The 24,683-nt window shown below is 43.0% G+C and overlaps 1 protein-coding gene and 1 pseudogene across 1 annotated transcript in view; one reads left to right on the forward strand and one right to left on the reverse strand.

Annotated features, from left to right (window-relative positions):
- The window catches only part of castor2 (cytosolic arginine sensor for mTORC1 subunit 2), a 171,068-nt gene that overhangs the window by 33,725 nt on the left and 112,660 nt on the right, over nucleotides 1-24,683 (reverse strand). The gene's annotated exons all lie outside the window — the stretch shown is intronic.
- On the forward strand, nucleotides 14,544-14,663 carry LOC125486222 (annotated as a pseudogene).

The following is a 24,683-nucleotide window of genomic DNA, read 5'->3' on the forward strand; positions in this document are numbered from 1 at the left end:
TTACCCATCCCTAACTGCCCACAGGGCAGTTAAGAGTTGACCAAATTGCTGTGGGTCTGGACTCTCAGGTAGGCTAGACCAGGTAAGGAAGGCAGTTTCCCTCCCTCAGGACTTAAGTGAACCAGATGGGTTTTTCCCGACAATCAACAGTAGATTCATAGTCATCACTAGACTTTTATTTCCAGATTTTTCCTTTTCTTGAATACAAATTCCACCATCTGCTACAGCGGGATTGGAACTCAGATCCCCCAGTACATTATTTGGGTCTCTGCCTAAACAGTCCAGCGATAATGCCACTAGGCCATTGCTACCTTAATTGTCACCTAGTTTGCCTCAAAAAGTTGTAAGAACAACCTTTACTCCAGGACGTGAGCATGTATTATAGACTGCTTTGTCAGAGTTGTAACTAACAGTGTTCCAGTCAAACATGCTGAGTGGATTGAACCCAGATGGCGGGGGCCTTGTGCATTGTATGGAGAGCTAGGAAGAGCCCCATGGCCCTTCTCTGGAGAAGGCCTACTGTATTCAATACCAATCAGGCACTTAAGTGGTCATACTGGATCTTCCTGGGAGCAAGGACCTGTTGCCCCTGATGGGTTATCAGTTCCATGTTGCTGCCAGGGCACTGAGAGAGCAGCCTCACCAGAGGCCCAGGATCAGCAAGGAACCCACACCACACAAGGGGGTGGGGGGGAGGGAGTTACTCCAGACTGAGGGGCAAGGAGGCAAGCAGGAATGGTGGGGGCAGCCCTCTGTGTCCTCCGCACTTCCTGACCCGGAATCCTGATCATGAAAAATAGTTTTCCCCATGTCATTCTTTTTAATAGTTTAAAACGAATACTTGTAGTGACCAGTTGTAATATTAATATTTGATATCCAATGACAATTTTAAGACCATTGCACCCCTAACATGGTTACTGTTACTGAGCCTGACTGCTGTTAAGATTTGATTTTGCAACTCGGAATTCATTGTTGTTCTAACAGGCAACAAGGGGCACTTGGTAACAAGACAGTGTGACTGTACCCAGGGGTTTGAACAATGTCTGACTGGTTCTCAATCAGGTGCTGAGCACCTGACAGTGAAGGGATCTTCTGCTGTCCCTACCCACCTACCACGGCATCTGCTCTTACAAAACCGGATCCTGCAAACTTTTGGCTTTTTGGTCTTCCCACTTAGCGACTACCCAGCTGTATACCAGTGGGCATTAAACGTTAAGGGCCTAAATTGTCTGTGGGTTGAGAAGAGTATGTGTCATGATTGGATCGAAGTTGGTCGGGTGGATCTCATTGACTATGAGTTTCCTGATTGGGGCTGTCAACCTGGAGCAATAAAGGAGCTCTGGCTGACTGATATAAACAGGAGTCTCAGAGAATCTCCTCACTGTGGGGGCTGGCTCTGAGCTCACTGTTCAGAGTCTGTGTGCTGTGCATGTGTAAATGAAGGGTGACTTGGTACCTCTGTGTAGTTGTTTCAGTATGCATGCGTCTTCTCATCTCAGGCTTAATCAGGATAGAGGCAGAAATGTGATGGGAGGTCCCTAACCTTTATTTAATTTATTTTCTTTCAGTTAAGTTCTAAATTCCCTGCTGTTAAAGAAACGGTCAAAAGTAAACCAAAATTGAATAATTCTCTTTCCCAAACTCACCTTGGAGGGAGGGCAATTTTTTTTTTCAAAAGACACTTTAAATTGAGGTGCAATCTGCCCATTCAGGTCGATGTAGTTGGTCCATGACGCCAGTGGAAGAGAAAGGAATTTTCCCAGTGGCCTAACCAATACTTCTCAATTCAAACAAAAGTATTACATGGTCATCTCTTTGCTATTGATGAGATTTTGTTGTGTGAAAAACCCCGTCATTGTGTACACTATAGTTAAAAAAAGGAACACTCTGCAAGAGAAGTTTTGATGAGAGACCTTTTACCTGGAACATCAACTGTTTCTCTTTCCACAGGCACTGCCATATATAGGGTCATAGAGCTGTACAGCATGGAACAGACCCTTTGGTCAAACCTGTCCATGAAGAGCAGATATCCTAAATTAATCTAGTCCCATTTTTTGCATTTGGCCCACATCCTCTAAACCCTTCACATTCATATACACATCCAGATGCCATTTAAATGTACCAGCCTCCACCACTTCCTCTGGCAGCTCATTCCATACACGCACCAGCCTTTGTGTGAAAACACTGCCCCTCAGGTCCCTTTTAAATCTTTCCCCTCTCACCTTAAACCTATGCCCTCTAGTTTTGGACTCCCCCCAACCTGGAGAAAAGATGCCAAGTGGTTCAGCATTTCTAAACTTATTTCCGATCTTCAGACAGTCACCCAACGTTGGCACTGAGCGGAATTAGATTAACTTAGGATATCTGGTCAGCATGGACGAGTTAGGCCAAAGGATCTGCTTCCATACTGTAGAACTGTATGACTCAATGACAAAGCACGTTAGAAGCTTTATTGATCAGTTCTCTGGATGATAACACAGTAGGTGAAAAAACTCAACGAGACAAGAAGATAAATCATATATTTTGGAAGCATGGACCAGAAACTAAAAACCAACACTGACTAGTTTTGAAAAAAATGACAACTTGTGTTCAGTCTTGGAAATTGATCATTCAACTGACAGATATCACGCTTGTTATTATATTTTCAGGCTTCATGATATGGTGGAAAATCCATGAACTACCTGATGCTTCAGTACTCCTCTAGAATACGCTGACAATTTTCACACGACAAAGTATCATTCTTTTTCAACTAAATTGAAGCCAGTCTAGGAAAAATAAGATTACCTTTTGTCATGTACATTCTAAAAACTTTGTAATCTTGTCATTTATAATATTGTTCAAACCCTCGGGTACAGTCTCACTGCCTTGTAACCTCCTTCAAGTACCCATTATTATCTGTTTTCACAACACTCAACTAAAAAGTTGCAAAATCAGATCTCAGCAACAATCTGGCTAAGTTAAACTAGCCATGCCAGGGGTGCAATATTCTTAATTGTCATTAGGTACCAAATATTAATATTCGAATTGGTTACTACAAAGTTCTAAAATATTAAAAAGGGTGATGCGGTATTTTTCAAGAAGAAAACTCAAACTTGCTTAAAGACATAAAACAAATCTGATCCTTGAATGATGGCAACAGCTTTAAAGGCGTGGGTCACAATCCTAACGATATACACATTAGTTAGACCTCAGCTGGAGTACTGTGCACAGTTCTGGATGCCACACTTTAGGAAGGATTTGAATGCATTGGAGAGTGTGCAGAAGAGGTTTACAAGAATACTGCCAGGAATGAGAATCTTCTGTTATGAAGGTAGATTAAAGAAATTGGGATGGTTTTCCTTGGAGAGGGGAAAGCTAAGAGGAGATTTAACTAAAATAACACAGAGTGGAGTTGGAGGAACACAGCAGGCCAGGCAGCATCAGAGGACTAGGAAAGCTGATGTTTCGGGTTGGGATCCTTCTTTCTGAAGAAAGTTAGCTTTCCTGCTCCTCTGATGCTGCCTGACCTGCTGTGTTCCTCCAGCTCCACACTGTATTATCTCCGACTCTGGCATCGGCAGTTCTTACTATCTCTGAGGAGATTTAACTGAAGCTTTCAAAGTCATGAAGACTCCAGACAGGGTGAATATGGAAAAACCATTTCTGCTCATACAAGGATAAAGAACCAGAGGGTGTAGATGTAAAAAGTGATTTGCAAAAGAAGCAAAAGTGATCTGATTAAAAACTCTCACAGCGAGCGATTAGGGCTAGGAATGCACTGGTTAGGAGCGTAAGCAGGGCAGGTTCAACACAGTCATTCAAGAGGGCATTATACTTGAATAGAAACAATGCGCAGGATAATGGAAAGAGGAAATTAGCACTAAGTCAAAATTTTCGTTCAGCGAGACTGGGATGTGATGGGCCGTATGGCGTCCTGCACTGTAACAATTCTGTGAAGAAACATTAACGACGTTTAGTTTTGCTGTCCTCAGCAGTTGTTTAAATCTCACTTGCACAGTTTGCTTGATACTATGTTTGTGAACCAGCAAAGTGAACTGATAATATTGTTTAACGTCTTTAATCGGACACTAAGAACAAAAAAAACCATGATTAAGGGATGCCTCCCTTGGTGTACAAGTTTCAACAATGAGCTGCTTTAAAGGTTTTATCAGTCATTTTTGTGTGTGTCTGTGTTCAAAAAAAGTTTCTGAATGCAGTAAGTTATGAGAAAAATAACAGAACTAAATCACCAACATAGCACAAAGATAAAGGACTGAAAAGGAAGCACAGTGAAGATCAGGGATTGTGGAAAAATACAAGTGTTGGCATCAATGAATTAAAAATCAAACAAGGTCACCCACCAATACTGCTAGAGGGGCACACGTAAAGCCTAAGGTCTACTTCACATTGAATGCAATAAATACTAGGCAATGCTTGACAAAAAATATAGGGCTGTTACTACCTGTACATTGTCTGCATGGCTCATTACCAGCTTTTCTGTAAATTAGGTCAAAGCCCAATAATGTGGATGAATCTATAAAACTGGAGTCAAAATTAAGAATAAAAAAGCCTGGTTTTTATACATGTACAGGAAAGTTCTTTCACTTCCATATTGGCTTCAAAGACCAATATTACAAAGAAGTTGTTCTTCATTCTATTTTTAAGACCCAAGTAGATGACAGCGATGAATTAGACAGCCAACAGCCCTGATCCTCAACCTGCATTGGTGGGGGGGTGGGGGGGGTCATGTCCAGTAAATGATAAGAATATTTCAACCAGTTCGGCAAGGTCAGCATTGTGAAAGGCTGCTAAAATGCACATTTTTAACATTTTTGGGACGCAGTTGTACAGTCAAGTCTGTGTCCATGTTGATGGATAGAAATGCAACAACAAATCAATTCTCTCTGTTCCTGCTAAAGGATTGTTGTCTTTTGTTCTCCTGCTCTCCTTGCTTGGGTTTCCCACGCCATCATAATAAGAATAGCCAAGTCCGAAACTCTTTTCTTCCTGCTCCCAATCCACAAGGAGCAATGACTCTGTGATTCCTCAACAGCTACGCTACACATGCCCCCACTTTCCCCACCAGCCACGTTACTATAGATGAAGTCACTTACGGTCTAGACCAGGTAAGGACGGCGATTGCCTTCCTGAAAGGACATTAATGAAGCAGATGAGTTTTCCTGACAATTGATAATAGATTCATGAAGCTCTTAATTCCAAATTTATTTATTGAATTCAAATTCCAATTGACATGTTACATTGCTGCCATTATGTTAGCTTTTTACTCCAGATTTAACCAGTTTTTGCTGTAGCTAGTTTTAAATTTATAGACATGTAGAGCGACATGCCATGATTTTTGAGCCCATATGTGCAATACAGAAGTGGTGAGCATTGAGATTTGCTGTGGTAAGGATTTACGCAATGGACTCCTGATTGAAAAACCATGAAGCTGTGGTGAGTTTCCTCATACTTTTGTAAGTCTGCAGATGTGAACTTCACACCAATGTAATGTTACTAGTGAGGACTGTACAACCCAATGAAGTTAAATATTACATGTGGCTGGATGTTGGTTCATATACTCCACAACAACGTTTTTTTTGTCAGACCACATTAAAGAGTTAAAACCTTGGGGTTTACATGCTTTAATGTAAATTATGGTTTAGATGTCAGATGTTGCAGGCACCTGAAAACATAATTTTTGTCCTCCCAGGATATTTATCTGGATTTATTTGTAAGTTTCATCTATCCGCCTATTTCCTACTTGTATTTTAATTAGAAATGAATGAGACAGCCTGTATTTAAATATATTGCCTTTCACAACCATGTAATATCCCAAAGTACCAATTATGTGCTTTTGAAGTGTCGCCTCTGTTGGTAACACAGGAAATTTATCACTTTGTATTATTTTTTATCTTACAGATTTTTTTCTTAGACTTTCTTTTGCTCTCCCTGGATACAAAATGAACAAAGCTTTCTGAGTAGATTACCAACAGCCTGGACTTGGTGTCACAGTCTGAGGGAATGTTTCCCATGCCCTGGAATTCAATCCTGAAGTTCCCAGAATGAAAACAGATGGAAGTTTGTTCTTGACCATATTACTGCTGTTCCTTCCACTATGCCAGGTACTGGTGCTTGGTTGGGTTAACAGCCAGTTACCATACTGGTTCAATATTCTGATGCATTTAAAGAGAAAACTAGGAAAGCAAGGACAAAGGAACGAAGATTTACGATATCCTGCTTGAGAGGAAATATAGAAAAACAACCATATAGGTTGCACCTTCAATTCAGAGACTTTATGTGGCACTTTTATTGACAACCCTGACTGTAATCTAATGACATCTACTGAAAAATATGTATACGCATCTGTTAGATATGAGGACACGATTAAGCTAAGCCAGGGTTTCTCAAATTGGAGGTTGAAACTCCACATGGGGGTTGAGAGCTGAAGGATTGGTCTGGTCAGTTCCAAGACAGCAGTAGCTACCTCCACCTCCTGCCTTCATTGGTCGTATTCTCCCCCACCTCTGTTTTGATACAATTTTCAAATCTTGCAGAGGGTTCACAGTATGAGACAGATCAGTGTGGGCTAGGCAACTGTACCACACTACAGTCATCAGATTGCTGACTTGCTTTATACTAAAGGTCACACCAGTGAGAGGCATGAGAGTATTTTTGGATTTGTGTCTCGACACTAAACACTTTTATATTTTTTCTGTTCCCTGGCCATAGTCTTCAACAAAGATAAGACGAGAAGGGGAGAAGAAATGGATAAAATTGAATAAAGGTGCCGAAGGGCTTCAGTTTGAAACCCAAGGGAGCTAACAAAGTCAACTGTACAGCTCTTTTGGACAGGAATAAAGGCAAAGCCTGTTAGGCAACTTCGTTAGTGACTGACATCATGGGAAGGTCAATAAGCAGTACATTTAGAATGATCAAAGATCAAACAGACCGCATAAAAGAGTTTGTTTTAGAAATGGAATGTCGATTTCTAGTGCTGTACTCATCCTGCCACCCTAGCGGGTGTACGGCTTTAGACATAGTTTTACTAAAATACCAATTAAGGCTTTATTACAAATCTTGTCAAGAAACCGCATTAAAGACAACATGTGTTGGATTCCAATCCTTCACACAGCTTGATCGATTTCTCTTTGCTTGCACTGTACTGTTTTGATAGAGTTCAGCACTATTATTTTTCCAAATCCTTTCAAAAATGCAGACTAGTTAAAAGAATTGGTTCCAGTCTGAAACAGCTCAACACTACTGATTCAATGCTTTGTGCTGAAGTTAATTAAGTAAACTAGAACATAAAATGCAGCAGTATCAGTGGATGCAGGCTCCATGTTGCAGTATATATTCTAAGGAGGCCTGCAATGACTTATTACAAAGGTGAGTCATAGAGTCACACAGCACGGAAACAGACCCTTCGGTCCAACCAGTCCATGCTGAACATAATCTCAAACTAAACTAGTCCCACCTGCCTGCTCCTGGCTCATATACCTCCTAATCTTTCCCATTCATGTATTTTCTGAACTTGATTTCTGTCAGAATTTCAAGTCCTCATTACCGGGATGAAAAATCTTGCACATGGAGGGAAAATTGAAACTTATGAAGATTAAAATTCTAGTTTTGAATTTCAGTGAACCTAATTACCCAGTTAGTGAATGTTTAAAATAAAAAAAAAACTAGCAGGGCTGTTAACTGTCCATCACCACCAGTGTTCCCTCTAATTTTCTTACTGGCTGCATGGACCTCAGAAGGACAGAAGCCAATGCTGTGATCAGTGTGTGCACTATCTAGCTATACACCATAGAGGGTACGTTGGATAAGATTGTGCTGGGACATCTTCCTAATTCACCACAATCCCTGTGGTGACTGTCCCTCTCACTCTGATACTGAACCCATGGTGATGAATGAATGAACGACAACCACATTTATGTACGATTTAGCACATGGGCTGCAGTGGGTCTTGAAGGCAGCTCATCAGCACCTTCTCAAAGGCAACTAGGGGCCGACAATAAATGCTGGTCCAGCCACCAACACCCCAGGAGCGAATTAATTTTAAAAAGAAATTGACCAGTTCAGGGTGGTTCGCGAAGCTGGAGAATCTGAAGATTGGTGATTTTCCCATGATGTTGCTGCCCTTGTCCTTTCCAGTGGTTCAGATAGTGAGGGGAAGTTAAGGTAACCATTGGTGAGTTGTATGTCACCCGTCCATGTTTGCAGGCACTGTATCCCAGTGGTGGAAGGGGACATATTGACTGTAGTGTCAGGAAGGACAATCAAGGACACTGCTCCATTCTGGATGATTGAGAATCTTCAGCATTGTTGCTGCTGCACCAACACTGAGCCAAGACACAGCTGCTAGGGCACTCACTTCTCAAACTCTTCAAGCCCCACAGTAGAGTTCAAGCACAGAAATCAAGGCTGACATTCCAAAGCAGAACTGAAGGAGTGCTACACTGTCCAAGGTGTCACCTTCCAGGTGAGACACTAAACCAAGCCCCTGGATGTGAAAGATCACATGGCACAGTAAATGCAGGGGAATATTCCCAATCAACATTGCCAAAGCAGATTATCTGGTCATTATCACATTGCTTTCTGAATGCAAATTAGCTATGGTATTTCCGGCATTACACGAGTGATTACAATTCAAGAAAAACTTCATTGCAAAGCACTTTGAGGTTTGCAGTGATTGTGAAAGGCTCCAAACAGATGCAGTTCTTTCTTTCTCGATTCTCTTCACCACCAATGCACAGTGGCACCAACTCATGTAGGCTTCTCCGTCAGCACCTTCCAAACCCACAATCACTTCCGTCTAAATGGACAAGGACTGCAGATACATGTTAAAATCACCACCTGCAAATTCCCCTTCTTGAAACACGCAATCCTGGCTTGGAAATATATCACTGTTCCTGGGTCAAAATCCTATAACTCCCCTCCTAACAGCACCTTACACCCAAGACCTGCAGCAGCTCAAAAAGGCAGCTCAACATCACTTCTCCTGGGCAAGTAGAACTGGGAAAGAAATGATGTCCACATTCTATTGCAATTTATCGATGGTACATAAATGACTTGCAGCTGGCCAGGTATGGTTCAGTCACATCTGCAGTACTGTGTATAATGGCGGAGGGATTGCAAAAAACTGGGAAGAGGCCAATCAAATCCAAAAGGTTTGCGAAGGTGAGCTGATGAGTGACAGATGGTTCTGAAGGGTAATTATCCATTTCCATGTTCCCCACAGGGAACTTTGGCCCAGAAATAGAAAGAATGCATCAGAAATTGGAATGTACAGCTGAGTATTCCACTCACACGATATCAGAAGAGCTCCCACAGCCAAATTTCTGCTAGACAAGACAAAACTCCTCAACTAGGACTAAGTGAAGTTGGAAAATTAGAGAAATATACATAGTTTATATGCCCAATGTATATTTCTCTCATTTTCCAACTTCACTTAGTCCTAGTTGAGGAGTTTTGACTTGTCTGGCTGGAAATTTGACTGCCTCCAAGCTGATAGTTTCCCAAATCTGCATAGCTCACTTCTACCTCACTCCCAAAATCCACAAACCAGACTGCCTGGGCGGACCCACTGTTTCAGCCTGCTCCTGCCCCACAGAACTCATCTCTTCCTACCTTGACTTGGTCTTTTCTCCCCTGGTCCAGTCCCTACCCACTTACATCCACAAATCCTCTGACGCTTTACGCCAGGTTTCAGAATTTCCAGTTTGCGGGCTCTAGCCACCTCCTCTTTACCATGGGCGTGCAATCCCTTTACACATCCATCCCCCACCAGGATGGTCTCAGGGCTCTCCACTTCTTCCGGGAACAAAGGCCTGAACAGGCCCTATCTACCACCAGCCTCCTTCACCTGGCGGAACTCATCCTCACCCTGAACAAATTCTCGTTTTAACTCCTCTCATTTTCTTCAGGTTTGAGGGGTGGCCATGGGTACCTGTGTGGGCCCCAGTTATGCCTGTCTCTTTGTGAGATACAAGGAACATTTCTTGTTCCAGTCCTATTCCGGTCCTCATCCACAACATTTTCTTCAGTATTTTGATGATAGCATTCGTGCTGCCTCCCTCTCTCGTCCGGAATTGGAAAAATGTTATCGATTTCGCTTCCAATTTCCACAATGCTCTTACCTTCACCTGGTCCATCTCTGACTTCCCCCTTCCCCGACATCTCCATATCCATTTCTGGGGATAGACTGGCCATTGATATCCACTACAAACCCACAGTTACCTTGACTATACATCGTCACATTCTGCTTCCTGTAAAGACTCTATTCCATTCTCCCAACTACTCCGTCTCCATCGCATTTGCTCCGATGATGCCAACTTTGACAAGGGAGCTTCTGAAATGTCCACCCTTTTCCTCAGGTGAGGATTCCCCAGTACTGTTGTCGACAGGACCCTCAACTGGGTCTGACCCATCTCCCGCATTTCGGCCCTGACCCCCTCTCTTCCCTCCCGCAACAGATAGTTGTCTTCATCCTTATCTAACATCTCACTGGCATCCACATCCAGAGGATCATTAGCCACCGTTTATACCACCTCCAGTTAAGTGACACCACCAGATACACATTCCCCTCCCCTCCCTTGTCAGCCTTCTGCAGGGACTGTTCCCTCTGGTCCACTCTTCCTTCACTCCCAACGCGCCCCCTCAGCCTCACGACACCTTCCCCTGCAACTGCAGAAGGTGTAACACCTGTCTGTTTGCTTCCTCCCACCTCAGTATCCAAGGGCCCAAACACACCTTCCAGGTGAAGCAGTGCACTTCACACAATCTAGTCTACTACATTCGCTGCTCACAATGTGGTCTCCTCTACATTGGGGAAATGAAGCGTAGACTGGGTCAACAAGGTGCAAGGCTGGATGAACACAGCAGGCCAAGCAGCATCATAGGAGCAGAGAGGCTGACGTTTCGGGCCTAGACCCTTCATCAGAAAAGGTTTTTTTAAGGTTGGGGTGGAAGGTGTTAGTGAAGTGTATGAACTGTTCGAGCTCCTCGTGGGAGCACGAGGCGGCGCCGATACAGTCATCAATGTAACGGAGGAAGAGGTGGGGTTTAGGGCCGGTGTAGGTACGGAAGAGGGATTGTTCCACGTAACCTTTTCTGATGAAGGGTCTAGGCCCGAAACGTCAGCCTCTCTGCTCCTATGATGCTGCCTGGCCTGCTGTGTTCATCCAGCCCTGCACCTTGTTGTCTCGGATTCTCCAGCATCTGCAGTTCCTACTATCTCTTGTAGACTGGGTGACTGCTTTGCAGAACACTTGCATTCCATCTGCACAAAAGACCCTGAGCTTCCAGATGCCTGCCACTTCAACACACCACCCTGTTCCTTGGCCAACATGTCTCTCTCAGACTTGTTGCAGTCTCCAGTGAAGATCAGCACAAGCTGGACGAACAGCACCTCATTTCCTGCTTGGGGACCCTGCAACCTTCTGGACTCAATATCAAGTTCAATAACTTTAGGGCTTGAGCTCTCCCATGTCCTTACCCCAAATCCCACACAGCAGGCCACACAGTGGGGAGATTTTAACCTGGAGAAAATGTTGAGAACAGTGGAGGTGTTGGTTTAGTGGATACTACATCTACTCTGTTTGGGCCAGGCCTTGCAGTAATGAATAGTAATTCAGAGCCCAGGCTAATTCTCTGGGTATATGGGTACAAATCCCATCATGCTGCCTGGTAGCATTTAAATTCAATAAATGAAATAATTCCATAACTGACTGCTAGTCCCAATAATGTTGTTCATCGACAGTTGTGAAAACCTTTCTGATTCGCTAATGTCCTCGTGGAAGGAAATGCCAGTGTATTTGTGACTCCAGATCCACAGTGATGTGGTTGACTTTTAACTCCTCTCTGAAAGGCTAATCAAGAATTGGCAGGAAATGTGAGTGCCAGTCCTGGGTAAGGGCTCCTGAACAGGTTAGTTACTATGCTCGCTTTAGTACATACTCTACCAAAGTTGGAGATTCAGAGCAAATTTATACAAATTTCTCTGACAAGATTTCAATTAGAGAAACAGTCAGTGCTCACAAATCTCATAATGTGGTCTACCTAGAGCTGGTGTGACATTAGCCTTCATGTTATTCTGGTTTCCTAACAACCAGGTACATGTGCACTTACAACACCCATTCACCTGGGTTGGCAAATGTGCTTTGTGACAGACTGTTCAGTGGATTACAAACCAAATGCATCACACTCTAGAAACTAGCTTGTGTTTTACTGCAGGCAAGATGAATCAGCATTCAGCCATCTGCTACATTACCTCTGGGTGAACTGGTTAATTCAGGACATGGAATTCATCATTCTGACTGTCTTGAGCCATCGAGTCAGATCATTTCCAAATAACCACTAAAATGGTCAAGCAAGCCATTCAGTTGCCAAGAAATCGGATGGACCAAAGGGCTGAGGAGTGGCAGATGGACTTTAATTTAGATAAATGTGAGGTGTTGCGTTTTGGTAAGGCAAATCAGGGGAGTGTTGCTGAACAAACAGACCTAGGGCTGAAGGTGCATAGGTCACTGAAAGTGGGATTACAGGTGGACAGGGTGGTGAAGAAGGCGTTTGGCACGCTTGCCTTCATCAGTCAGAACACTGAGTACAGGAGTTGGGATGTCATGTTGTGGCTATACAGAACGTTGGTGAGGTTACTTTTAGAATACTGCATTCAATTCTGTTCTCCCTGCTAAAGAAAAGTTGTTAAACTTGAAAGGGTTCAGAAAAGATTTACAAGGCTGTTGCTGGAATTTGAGAGTTTGAGCTATAAGGAGAGGCTGAATAGGCTGGGGCTTTTTTCCCCTGGAGCAGTGGAGGGTGAGGGGTGATCTTATAGACATTTATGAAATTATGAGAGGCATGGATAGGGTGAATAGGCAACGTCTTTTCCCCAGGGTAGGGGAGTCCGAAACTAGAGGGCATAGGTTTAAAATGAGAGGGGAAAGATTTAAAAGGGATCCAAGGGGCAACTTTTTCACACAGAGAGGGGTGCTTTATGGAATGAGCTGCCAGAGGAAGTGGTGGAGGCTGGTACAATCACAACATTTAAAAAGCATCTGGATGGGTACATGACTAGGAAGGGTTAGAGGGACATAGGCCAAATGCTAATAAGTGGGACTACATCAATTTAGAATATCTAGTTGGCATGGATAAGTTGGACCAAAGGGTCTGTTTCCATGCTGTATAACTCTATGACTCTGTAAGTCAACTCACCACTACCAACTCCGAAAGACAGATTATTAAAAATGCCAGGCCATGACAGCCCCCGAATGAGCATTTTTTCTAATCAACCCATTCAGAGATTTCATTACACACTTCTGGAGCAGGTGGGACTTGAATCCAGGTCTCCTGGCCCAGATCTAGGGCCACTACCGCTACATCACAAGAGCCCTTCATTTCCTGAACGAGTAACAAACAAGCAACACCAGCCCACCTGCCATATCGGTGAGAATGTAACAGTGGAACGAGTGAATGGGTGGGAAGGACCCTGATAATCGCTTGGGACGGGACTAATTGAAACTGAAGCCGGATGTTGGCAACCAACATCAGACCATTGACAAAACCAGCTGGAAATAGGCACTTTGATTTATGCCCGTTCTAACTAAGCTCATCGATAAGACATATTAACTGTGTCCCTCCTCCCACAGATGCTTTCTCTACAGAGTATTTCCAACACTTTATATTTGTAGTTCAAATTTCCAGCATCTGTAGCTTTTTGCTTTTGTGACTTTGATTTATAAACTCAGTCGGGATCTGTGCCAGAACCATTAATACTGCACAGAGAATAGAACGATTAGCGTAGCAGGCTCAAGGGGCTGTACTGCCTACTCATGCTGCAATTTCTGACCATCTTAAAACATTTCTGCAGCAGAAGTCGCAGAGAAAACTTTCTATTCAACGCATGTCATAAAATTCATTGTTCCTACTGCACAAAACAGCACAAGAATGGGAAACTGCAGCCTCACAGAGAATAGTCTACATGTGACTCCAGACACACACAATGTTATTAAGTCATAATGGCCTCTGAATGAGCTCAGTGAGCCACTCAATGGGAAATAATTATTCCAGAGTTTAGTCTCCTTTGTGACCTCCAGTGTGACTCTCTATGCCCTTCTCCATCAGATATTTGTCTACTATTCTCTTCAATGCACCTATATTATTCAATGCAACCATGCCTTGTGTTATTGAGTTCTATCTTCTTACCACTTTGTGAATTAAGGAGTTTCTTCTGAATTCTCTATTGGATTTATTGCTGACCATCTTATACTAATGGCCTCTAGCTTCACACTTCCACCATAAGAGGAATCATTCTCTCCATATCCTTTTTATAAAAAGTCTTCATAATTTTAAAGACCTCTAATAAGTCACTCTTTTTCCAAGACAGGAGACGTAGCTTGTCCATTCTTTCCTGATAGATATACGCGCATATTTCTGGTGTCATCCTTTGTAAACCTTCATTGCATTCTTTACAATACATCCTGTTTATAATATTGCATCCAGAACCATCTCCAACTACCTGTCAGACACTTGTGTCTACGATAGACAGACCTTATAAAACCAAAGTCAAGAAGAGAAGGTTAGCACTCCCATTAATAAGGATGGAAGGGGGTCCTGGTGAATTTACAACACACAAATGGTTAAGACATTGCCATCTACTTAGTGGTATCTAAATATATTTTTGAGGGGCCCTCCTGAACACAGTGGCAGTGTCCCTACCCTGGAACTGGGAGGCCTGGGTTCAAGTCCCACCTACTCTACAGGTGTGTAATAACATCTCTGAACAGGTTGATTAGAAAATTGGTTTAAAAAAATTGTCCCTAAAATATATAAAAGAAATCTGTCTCTAACCAGAGATAGTAGGAAGGGTCTAGTCCCGAAACGTCAGCCTTCCTGCTCCTCTGATGCTGCGTGGCCTGCTGTGTTCATCCAGCTCTACATCTTGTCATCTCTGTCTCAAACCAATTGCTCCAGCCACTGGACTGAAGAATCTGCAGATCTAGGACCACAACAAATCCAGATACTTAATTATAACTGATTTGTAGAGCTGACTTATTAAGCGGATTACAATTTGATCTTGAATCAGTTTCATGTGTTGTTCCTGGATAATACCTGTTGCTAAATAAAAACTGAAAGAACTGCGGATGATGCAAATCAAAAGCAAAAACAGAGATTGCTGGAGAAGCTCAGCAGGTCGGGCAGCATCTGTGAAGAGAAATCAGAGTTAACATTTCGGGTCCGGTGACCCTTCCTCAAAACTGATGGTGGCTGGGAAAATGTCTGTTTATATGCAGAAGATAGGGTGGGGGAGGGGGTAAGGAGTAAACAATAGGTGGGGATAGAGCCCAAAGAGAGAGAAGAGCAGGTGGACAGACATAGCAGTGGATAACAATCTGGCTCGGACAGTGAATAGCTGTTAATGGAGACTGTTAGTGGCTAACAATAGGCAGTAAGTATACAATGGCAGATTATGTGATAACAAGGCCTGGTGGGTGGGGCTGGGGGCTAGGACATGGGAAATACCTGTTGCTGTTTTGTAATGACTTGAGATTTTTTTATATAAGTAATGAGCAAATAAATTATTTCTGTACACGTTGTATGGTGTGGGAAGGATGCAGGGGGTGACAGAGATCAACAGATACATTAACTTTGTCTAGCTGTGGTTTAACCTGGCTTTAAAGATCGGTAGGCCCGAAGAAGGGTCTAGGCCCAAAACGTCAGCCTTCCAGCACCTCTGATGCTGCTTGGCCTGCTGTGTTCATCCAGCTCTACACCTTGTTATCTCAGATTCTCCAGCATCTGCAGTTCCTACTATCTCTGAAACAATATGCCTTACTCATTTCCCTTTTCTTGAACATCTGTTTAGCACCTGGACGCCAAATTTGAAATGAACCCCAGCAAATTTTACATCCTCAGCACAAATGTTTGATATCTCTCCAGCAGCCGTTGTGCGTGTAGTGAGATCATACAGACAGGAAACAAGATAAATAGCCAGTTCATCCGCATGGGGCAGCACTGCCTGAGGGTTAAAACCTGACGAGAACACTAGAAGAAATCTTCAAAATAGTGAAGTCGTCATAGTCCCAGAGGCTGCTCTCTCACTACAGAGAGCCATTGGAGGCCTGTTCCATCCTCTGAGTAAGGTAGACAAGGCCACAGTTCAGTTTCTCATACAGAAGGCACATGTGACACTTCAGCACTCCCTCACTGCTGTCCTGCAGCGTCAAATGTCAACTGTGTGCTCAGAAGTAGGGTGCAAAACCTTCAGATCAGAGTTGTTGGTACTGCTCATTGAGCTAAACGGAGACTTCAGGCTCAGAAGACACAGATCATGGAGCATGGCCAGAGCTTTGTCCGAGGTTTAGGTGACTATGAATTGGCTTCAGAGACAGCCAGGGTTCTCAAGCACCACTGCTCCAGAGACCCCTTGCTTTCGGTGGAGAAGCTGGTGCTAAGCAGACACAAAAGGCTTCTCTGCTTCAAGAATAAAAAATAGCACAGTCACTTTAAGAAAAAGTCAAACCCTAGCCCTTCTCTTTTAAGGACTTAAGTGCAGCTTACATGTAGGAAAATAATCTTTTGCCAAAAATACATTAATATATCACAAATCCTGTTCAAAATCAGTGACTAAATAATTCCCTAACACAGCACTGAGTCAAAAACAAAACCAAAGAACTGTGGATGCTGGAAATCAGAAACAAAAACAGAAATTGCTGGAAAAACTCAGCACTGAGTTATCTGGCGGACTAAGGTACAAGGGGTACTTTTATTCTGAAATAAAGGCCCTTGCTGGCTCACCAGATTAGTCATCAGTTATTTTCAACACTAAAACTTTGGGTTGCCATGTATCAGAAGGTTTTCACCATGACGACTGAGACGAGTGCAGTGACGAGAGCCAATCGGAAGATGATTCACAAAATGCAGGAGCTCCATCTTCAGAAACCGAAAAAGGGCAGTGAAAGGTTAAGGCAGGTTCATTTCATATTGACAAATGGACACAGTAATTAACTGACAATTCCACTCTGGCTAAATTTAGACCAAACCGTGACAAACCCAAAATAATTCCTCATCGCCATTTTTTTTTCTTTTGTTTTGTGAATCTCAAACAATTAAATGAAAACATTCAAAACCAGCAAGTGCTGTACTTCACACTCCCCCAAGTGAAAAGTTTGTTTGGTTGTGCGTATGTTAAGTATTTGATGACATCATCGTGTGCGGATGCTCCTTCTAAAAACGATACTTATTTGTTAAATTTTCCTTGCACCTTGAAGATTTTATATGCCTCGACATGTAGCCAGATGGAAGACTTCCCTCTGTCTCTCAATACCTTTGAGTCATAGAGGCCCTTTTACCCATCATGTCCATGCCAGTCTTCAAACGTTCATCTATTCTCGTTCCTTCAGGCAACAAGAATTTCCATCTTGCCCTTTGTCCCCCTAACTCACCAATGACACTAAAATTTGGAGCAATGCCCCTTACCTTCTGATGATACCACCGGCCCCCCAATCAGTTTTGTTGAGTTTGAGCAATAATTCCACACTATTGCGTTCTACCATTCAATACAGCACGGTACAGAAGAGCAGTACAACAATCCAACATTCCACTCTCCCTGCCATTAATCATATTGAGACTAGGCTGCCAAGAATGTTAACTGTTCAGACTCAAAATAATTAGCTGTCATCAACAGTTCTACAGAAACATATGTATTGTTAGTGGGAAATGTAACACGAGTAGAAAGAAAACCATCATTGAATCTACCGACTGGATTTAATCAGGGTCTGAGAAAAGTTGCAATTCAAGTGATAAGGAGGCATAAAAATCCATGGTCCTCCCAGCAGACCCCTGCCTCAAGGTGTGGAGGGGGGTGCTGTCTGAGATGTAGCTGGAAAAGAAATTTCCAGGACGTTGTCCCTTTCCCTGGTCTCATGAAACTATGCTGCGTCAGCATGCCCATGCCAACAGGGGCTCTGACCTGCCAATGGGTGGAAATGCAGCGCGGTTGGAGTTCAGGCAGTGTTATGGCCTGGACCTTAAGGAGCTAAAAGTTCTCTGTAGTTTTTTTTCAGCTTCCTCGCACAAGAGGACCATGAGGCTACAGACCACATCTTTCTGAGGAACAAGAGGCAAAGGCTGACACAATCATTCCCCCAGTGCAATCTTCAGGTGGAGTCAGGTTAGAGGTCAGGGACAATCAGACAATGCACAGGTTAGAATTCAGGCAGGGACTGTGTACAGGCAGCCCTACTTTCAGTTTAAAAGAGCAGAGGATGTTTCACATTCAGTTCAAAAGAAAATAGATAGCTTCACTCTATATCTAACCCTGTGCTGTCCGTGTCCTAGAAATGTTTGATGGGCACACTGTAGAAGGGCCTTTACTCTGTATCTAACCCCATGCTGTCCCTGTCCTGGGAATGCTTGATGGGGACAGTGTAGAGAGAACTTTTGAACTAAAGGTAAACTGAAAGTAAAGAGTAGAGAGAGCTTTACTCTGCATCTCACCCCATGTTGTACCTGTCCCAGGAGTATTTGATGGAGACTATGTAGAGTGAGCTTTACTTTCTGTTTAATGGAGTAGAGGGAATTTTACTCTGTATTTAATCTCATGCTGGCCATGTCCCAGGAGTGTTTGATGGGGACAGTGTCGAGGGAACCTTACTTTCAATTTAAAAGAATTGAGAGGACTCTACTTCCAGTTTAAAAGAGAAGATGGAGCTTTGCTCTGTACTGAACCCCATGCTGTCCCTGTCCAAGGAGTGTTTGATAGGGACAGTGTAGAGAAAGCTTTACTTTGTTATCTAGCTCTGTGTTGTCCCTGTCCCGTGAGTGCTTGATGGGGTCAGTGTAGAAGGAGTTTTACTCTGTATCTCACCCTGTCCTGTACCTATCCTTGGAGAGTTTTATTGGGATTGTGTCGAGGGAGTCTTACATTCAGTCTAAAAGGGAAGAATTCAATCCACTTATTAAAGTTGCAAATTCTGTCTCTATTTATATATTTTCCAATCAATTCCCATGTCTACATTTATAATGGAAGCTGTTTGTACAAGCATGTGACATGGTGGCTGTGACTACAGTCTCCTATAAGTGGTGATGTTAGTCGAAGGTGTCATTACAACATAACAAGTGTATGAACACAACTTTGATGATCAATACATACAGGAGGGATGGAATCACCTGCAAAGGCCCATATCAACCTAGAAAACTCACCTCTTGCCAGATAAAAGTCACTTCCATCAACAAAGCAGAAAAATGTGGTGGAGTCCAATATTTGCGGTTGATGACCTCATGAGTGAACCAATCAGCTGGATAAACAGGAGTGAACAGCTTGTGATTGGGGGAAGCAGGGAGCAACTCAGAGTCAGTGCTGGCATTCAGCAACTCGCTGGAGGTGGCTTCAGCTGGGGTCCGAGGCTGGAAGGTGGGAGCCAAGGTCCAGCACCAAGAAATAGGGCCCAGCCATAGGTCCTGTGGGCAACAGGAGCAAAGAGGTCTGGGGGAAGGATGGAAGTGGAGGTAGGGGGAGGGAAATATGATAGGGAACTGGGGAAGGGGTTATGCTAAGAGCTGCCTTTTGCCAGGACTGGAAGGGTCTTTCGCCAATTCCGGAGGCCCATCTGCTGGGTCCTGAATGGGGCTGTCAGCCAGGGAAGGGCAAGTGTGGCAGCAGAAGGGATTGGAGAGGGAGAGGGGCTATGCACACTGGTGGGTGTGGGGCAGAAAGAGGTTGCAAGAGGCATGTGTGGGGAACAGGGGCAGCAAGATGTATGACAGGGGAGAAGGAAGCTGCAGAGGGGGGCTGGAATGGAAGAAGAGTCTGTGAGTAGGGCATAGGGAGACACAGAGGCTGAAACAGGTCTGGGAGAAGAAGGAGGGTCTGAGACAGATGTGTGGACACAGAGGAGCTGCAAAGGGGCTGGTCGAAAAGGGTGAGCCAGTGAGTCAGAATATAATGGGATCAAGGTTCTAGATATGAGCACATGCCCCAGGTCAATACTTCAGTGCAATACTGAGAGAATTACATGCTGAAATGCTCAATCAAGGCCTTGTTTGCTGTCTCAGGTAGATTCAAAGATCTATGCCACTATTCCAAAGAACATTGCTCCCCTGTGTCCCTCAAACAACTTGCTAAAACAAATTACCTGGTCTTTACAGCCCCTCTGCTTGTGGGACCATCCTGTGTACAAATCAACTGCTGCATTTGTCACAGACCAAAAGAACCTCATCAGCTGTAATCTCATTATGACATTGAAGGGCAGGAAATGTGCCAGAGTCTGGGACAGACAATGGCAGAGTGGGTAACATCACTTCCCTGGGTAACCCAGAAGTCCAGGTTAATGAGCTCATGTCCTACCATGGTAGTAGCTGATATTTAAATGTGATGAATAAATATGGAATTGAAAGGTAATCTTAGTAATGGAGCTGTGAAGGTATCATCACAAAAACCCTCACTTGAGGGAAGAAAATCTGCTATCCTTACTTGGTCTGGCCTATGTGTGACTCCAGACCCACAGCAGTGTGGTTACTTTCAACTGCTCTCTGAAATGGTCCTGCAAGGCATAACGTTGTACCAAACTGTTAATAGGCATCAGTTGGACTGTAGCGGGTCAAGAGGGCAACACACCATCTACTTCTCTAGGGCAACTAGGAACTGACAACAAGCAAAGGGCTCATATTCACATCTCATTAAAGATTAATAAAATATCCTCTCTTCTTGCTCCTTAATGCCTTGCTCTCGCACTCACTTGTTCATTCCTGTGTGTTATTTCTACTCAGGCTTTAATCCTCTGAAAATAAACAGATTAATGCCTGAATAATAATAGCATGCATAAAAAATGTATTCTGAGCACATTAAAGATTTGAATGTGAACAATGGTGATCTGAATTTTAACTCTCCAAAAGCAGCATGGATGCATGGGTTATCAAGATGAACCAGTGCAGGCATTGAATGCATAAAAGATGTATTGTTTTCTCCAATACAGGAAAATCTAACAGTATAGTACAGAGTGCAGTGCATAGGCTATCTTTGTGGGAAGAACATGAGGGTTTTGTTCAAGCAATGAAGTGTTTACACCCTCAAGACAACTTGCTAATCCATATAAACATTTTAAGTCCTTCTTGCATAAGCCTTCTTGAATAGTATTCCCCTGTTCCGTAATTAAAGATTTGACAAACAAGAAACAGCGGCTCTTTTATTGCAGCTGGAAGGACTAGCTCATGCGGCATGTTGCTAAAACACACGTGTCCCAGTGCAATCTCTTCATGGAATCCATGGGTTGTATTACCAGTTTTAAACCAGTATGAAAGCAGCTCCCACTGGGGTTTAAAGCAGTAGGAATTGCAGTGCAAACTTTGCCAGCATGATAAAATGTATTTGCTGGCTTCCAGTTTCCAAGTTTCAAAACATTATTGCTGGGTATAATGAGGAAAAAGACCAGATACAAGTCAAAATGATTGGACGGAGAACCGCATAGATTACAATCTGGACTGAACACTTCCCACACCTCGCTACGTGCTCCAACTGAATAAGGCCAGGAATGGGAACTTGTGAAATACATGACAGGTAAGGATAAATATGAGAATAGCTGTAAAACTTTTCTGCTGTTGTACGGAGTCCCAGGTTGGAAGAGAATGCCCACAGCACTGGTTGGAGGAGGGTTAGGGTGTGTGGGTGCAAGGTAAGTTGTAGCAAGGCTCTGACAAGTGAGTTCCACAATGTCGTAGCATAATGTGAAGTTACTATCACTGAAGGGGTGGGAGGAGGATATGGGATGGACTGAGGGAGAAAACAAAGTAGGGAACTGCATTTCTTTGATGTCATTTTGGGTTGTTTTGAACTTTTTGCCAGAACAATGACTGGATGGTTTCAACAGTGCCTTCCCTGATACATTATCAGGTTTGGACAACACGAGTTCCTGAAGGCTGAATGAGCACAAGAGAATAGCTCACTGAACAAATTTGGATATGTCCTTGGGGCTGAGTGGATATTGACAGTAAGAGTGAAGTGAAGGCTGGGGAGAGGACAGGGAGGGATATCTAGAGACTGGGCAAAGATTGTAGTTTTGTTTCATTAATGAATCTTCCAAGTCATTTCTGGATCAGCTCCCGCTGGCCTCTAAGTGGGAAAGTTAAACAACAATTAAGAAAAAAAGAAATGCACACAGCAAAAAACATGCAGTCTGAAGGAAGTGAGTAGGAGATGGGGTTCCTGTCCCAGCTTCCTACATTATGGAATAAATTAGCGCTTCTTAAAGCAGAGGAGTACTGTCAGAGGTAATGTTTTTGATGCTGATGGGTTTATTTCTGCTCAGCACCATAACAATAAAGAAAACAAATATCAGTAATTTGCTGATGAAGGCTTATGTACAGACAATGATGAACTCCAAGAAACAACTCAGCTCTGATGAAACATCTTAAAGAGCACCGAAACACAGAACAGCTAAAAATGATCCTTACATTACTTAATGATTTACTCTTCAGCCTGTTCTTGGAGACCTGCCTGGAAAGAACATTTAAAGTTGGATTGTAATGTGCCATTATGGTTAGGTCAAGCAAACAAAATAAATCTCTTCAAAATCTGCTTTATGGAAATACCATGGAATCTGTGATGATGATAATATTCTGTGCAATGGATGCCGCAGTAGAAACAGAAACAAAATCAATTTTTTTGCAGCAGAGTGCCATTTGACAAAGCATAACATTTGAAGTTAATAAGTTTAGCATGGTAAAAGGCTGAAAGAATATTTTGAGCAGGACTGTCTATAATTGCACCTCTCAAAATGGTACCAGACTTCAAATCCACAATATCCGAGTTAAACAATAATAATTTTTTGCAACAGGACAGTGACGGTGAGCAAGAGACACACACACCATGTATGTCTACTGATGTCAATAGACATCAACATAGGTAGGGTCGACTCAGAAATTTCACAGAAGTTGTTCTGATCTGTAGGTAATAATTTAGGGCAAAGACAAGTCTACAAAACAACCAGAGAATTATAGAAGGGTTTAGCCAAAAATTACACGTGTACAGAATCACTGCAATTAAAATTCACACAGCTACATGCAGCATATTATTGTCACTGTACCTGGACATTTATAGGTGAGTCAGCACATTTGATTTTAAATGCTAGCATTACCAGTTATGCCTATAGATGGCATTATGATAGGGGATCCAAAGTTATCTACAGTCATGAGCATATTACCAACACAACTGTTAATTTACATTTCAGGGCTACTATGTGCGCGTGCTTGGGTGTATGTATGGGAATGTGTGGGTGTGTGTGTGCATGTGTATATGTATATGCATATGTGTGTTTGTGTAGGGGTGTGTATACGCGTAGGAATGTGTATGTGGGTACATACAGAAATGAAGTCTTCCAGCTCTATGCAACTTACAAGGGCTATTTGCATGTATGAGCTACATCCAACATGTTTATGTTCCTGTTTTAAATTTTTTGGTCTACAAGAGTTTTCTGGAAGCAGTTGTCCTGAATGAACCTTTCAGCGCTCATCATTTTTTTGCAAGTGAGGACCCTTCAAAGAATATAGATAATGAACTTGAGGAGGGAGCAATGGGTGAGGCACTGTGCATGAACTGGGAGAGGCAATGCTCAGGTACCATTTACTATTTTGCTCAGCTCTTCAGTGAGTATTAGTGAAGTGGGTGTTAGGTGTGGCTTCGCTGATAGCCCTGCCATCTCTTCAGTCACAAGCTCCCATTCCAGGGTTTGAACGCAAAAAAAATCAAGGCCATTAGCTGCTGTGTTTCCTACATTAAAACAATGATTATACTTCAAAAGTATTTCATCGTCCGTAAAGAGCTTTGAGACTTGTGGCAGTCGTGGAAAGAGCTATTAAAGTGTAAGTCTTTGATAAGAGATAAGGGGCATAGTGTCAGCCAAAACGCACATCTTAGCACAGAACTGTTCCAGAGATTCTCAGTGCTGCTCTCATTGAGTGCTAGGCAGGGGCTTCAGGAATGTCCAGGCTAAAGACAGCACCAGCAAGACTGATGTAAGCTGTAAACACGCACCCCCTCCCCCCCACCTACTGCCACTCTACCCTCACAGAGATAGAATGTATCCACCAGCAGAAAGCCAGCTTTTAAATTCAATGTCTCCTCCCAATATCTTGCTAAACATCAACTCTCCCAATGTTCCCAGTTACAACTACGATTGCTTTCATTGTAAAATGAAACCATCATTCCTGCTTGCTGATGTTGCAAGTGAACTGGCTGTTCAGATGCAGCACTTAATTTCGCCTTGTTTATTATTCTTGCTGAGAGAGCTGGCACAGAGACCTTATGAATTTTGGAATTAGACTCGGCGTGAAATTCCTCATTATACAAAAAAACAAGGAGAGACCCTATCTTGGTTTGTAGCTAATGAGCCAGAGACGCAATCTCAGAAATTCCAGCTTCCAAACCTTCCAGTTTTGCAGCTCCATGGGACGATTATTAATTCAATAAGTTCAGGTTCCTTCAATGGTGGGCTATAATGATTTCCTTGCCAATAGATTATGAAACTTCAGTGTTGTGGCTTCATACAGTATTAGTTTGGGACTTCATTTCACATGTCTTTCTTTAGGTCAGGGTTGTCTGTGTGGGGAATGGAATACTTTTACTTAGTAACAACATCAAGGTAAGGCTCCTTCCCCAAAGTGTCTGGAGAACATTTCCCTTTCTCAATCCTAGAAAAGCACCCGCAGCT

Source organism: Rhincodon typus, chromosome 26 (assembly GCF_021869965.1).
Source record: "Rhincodon typus isolate 14 chromosome 26, sRhiTyp1.1, whole genome shotgun sequence".
Classification (NCBI taxonomy): Eukaryota; Metazoa; Chordata; class Chondrichthyes; order Orectolobiformes; family Rhincodontidae; genus Rhincodon; species Rhincodon typus.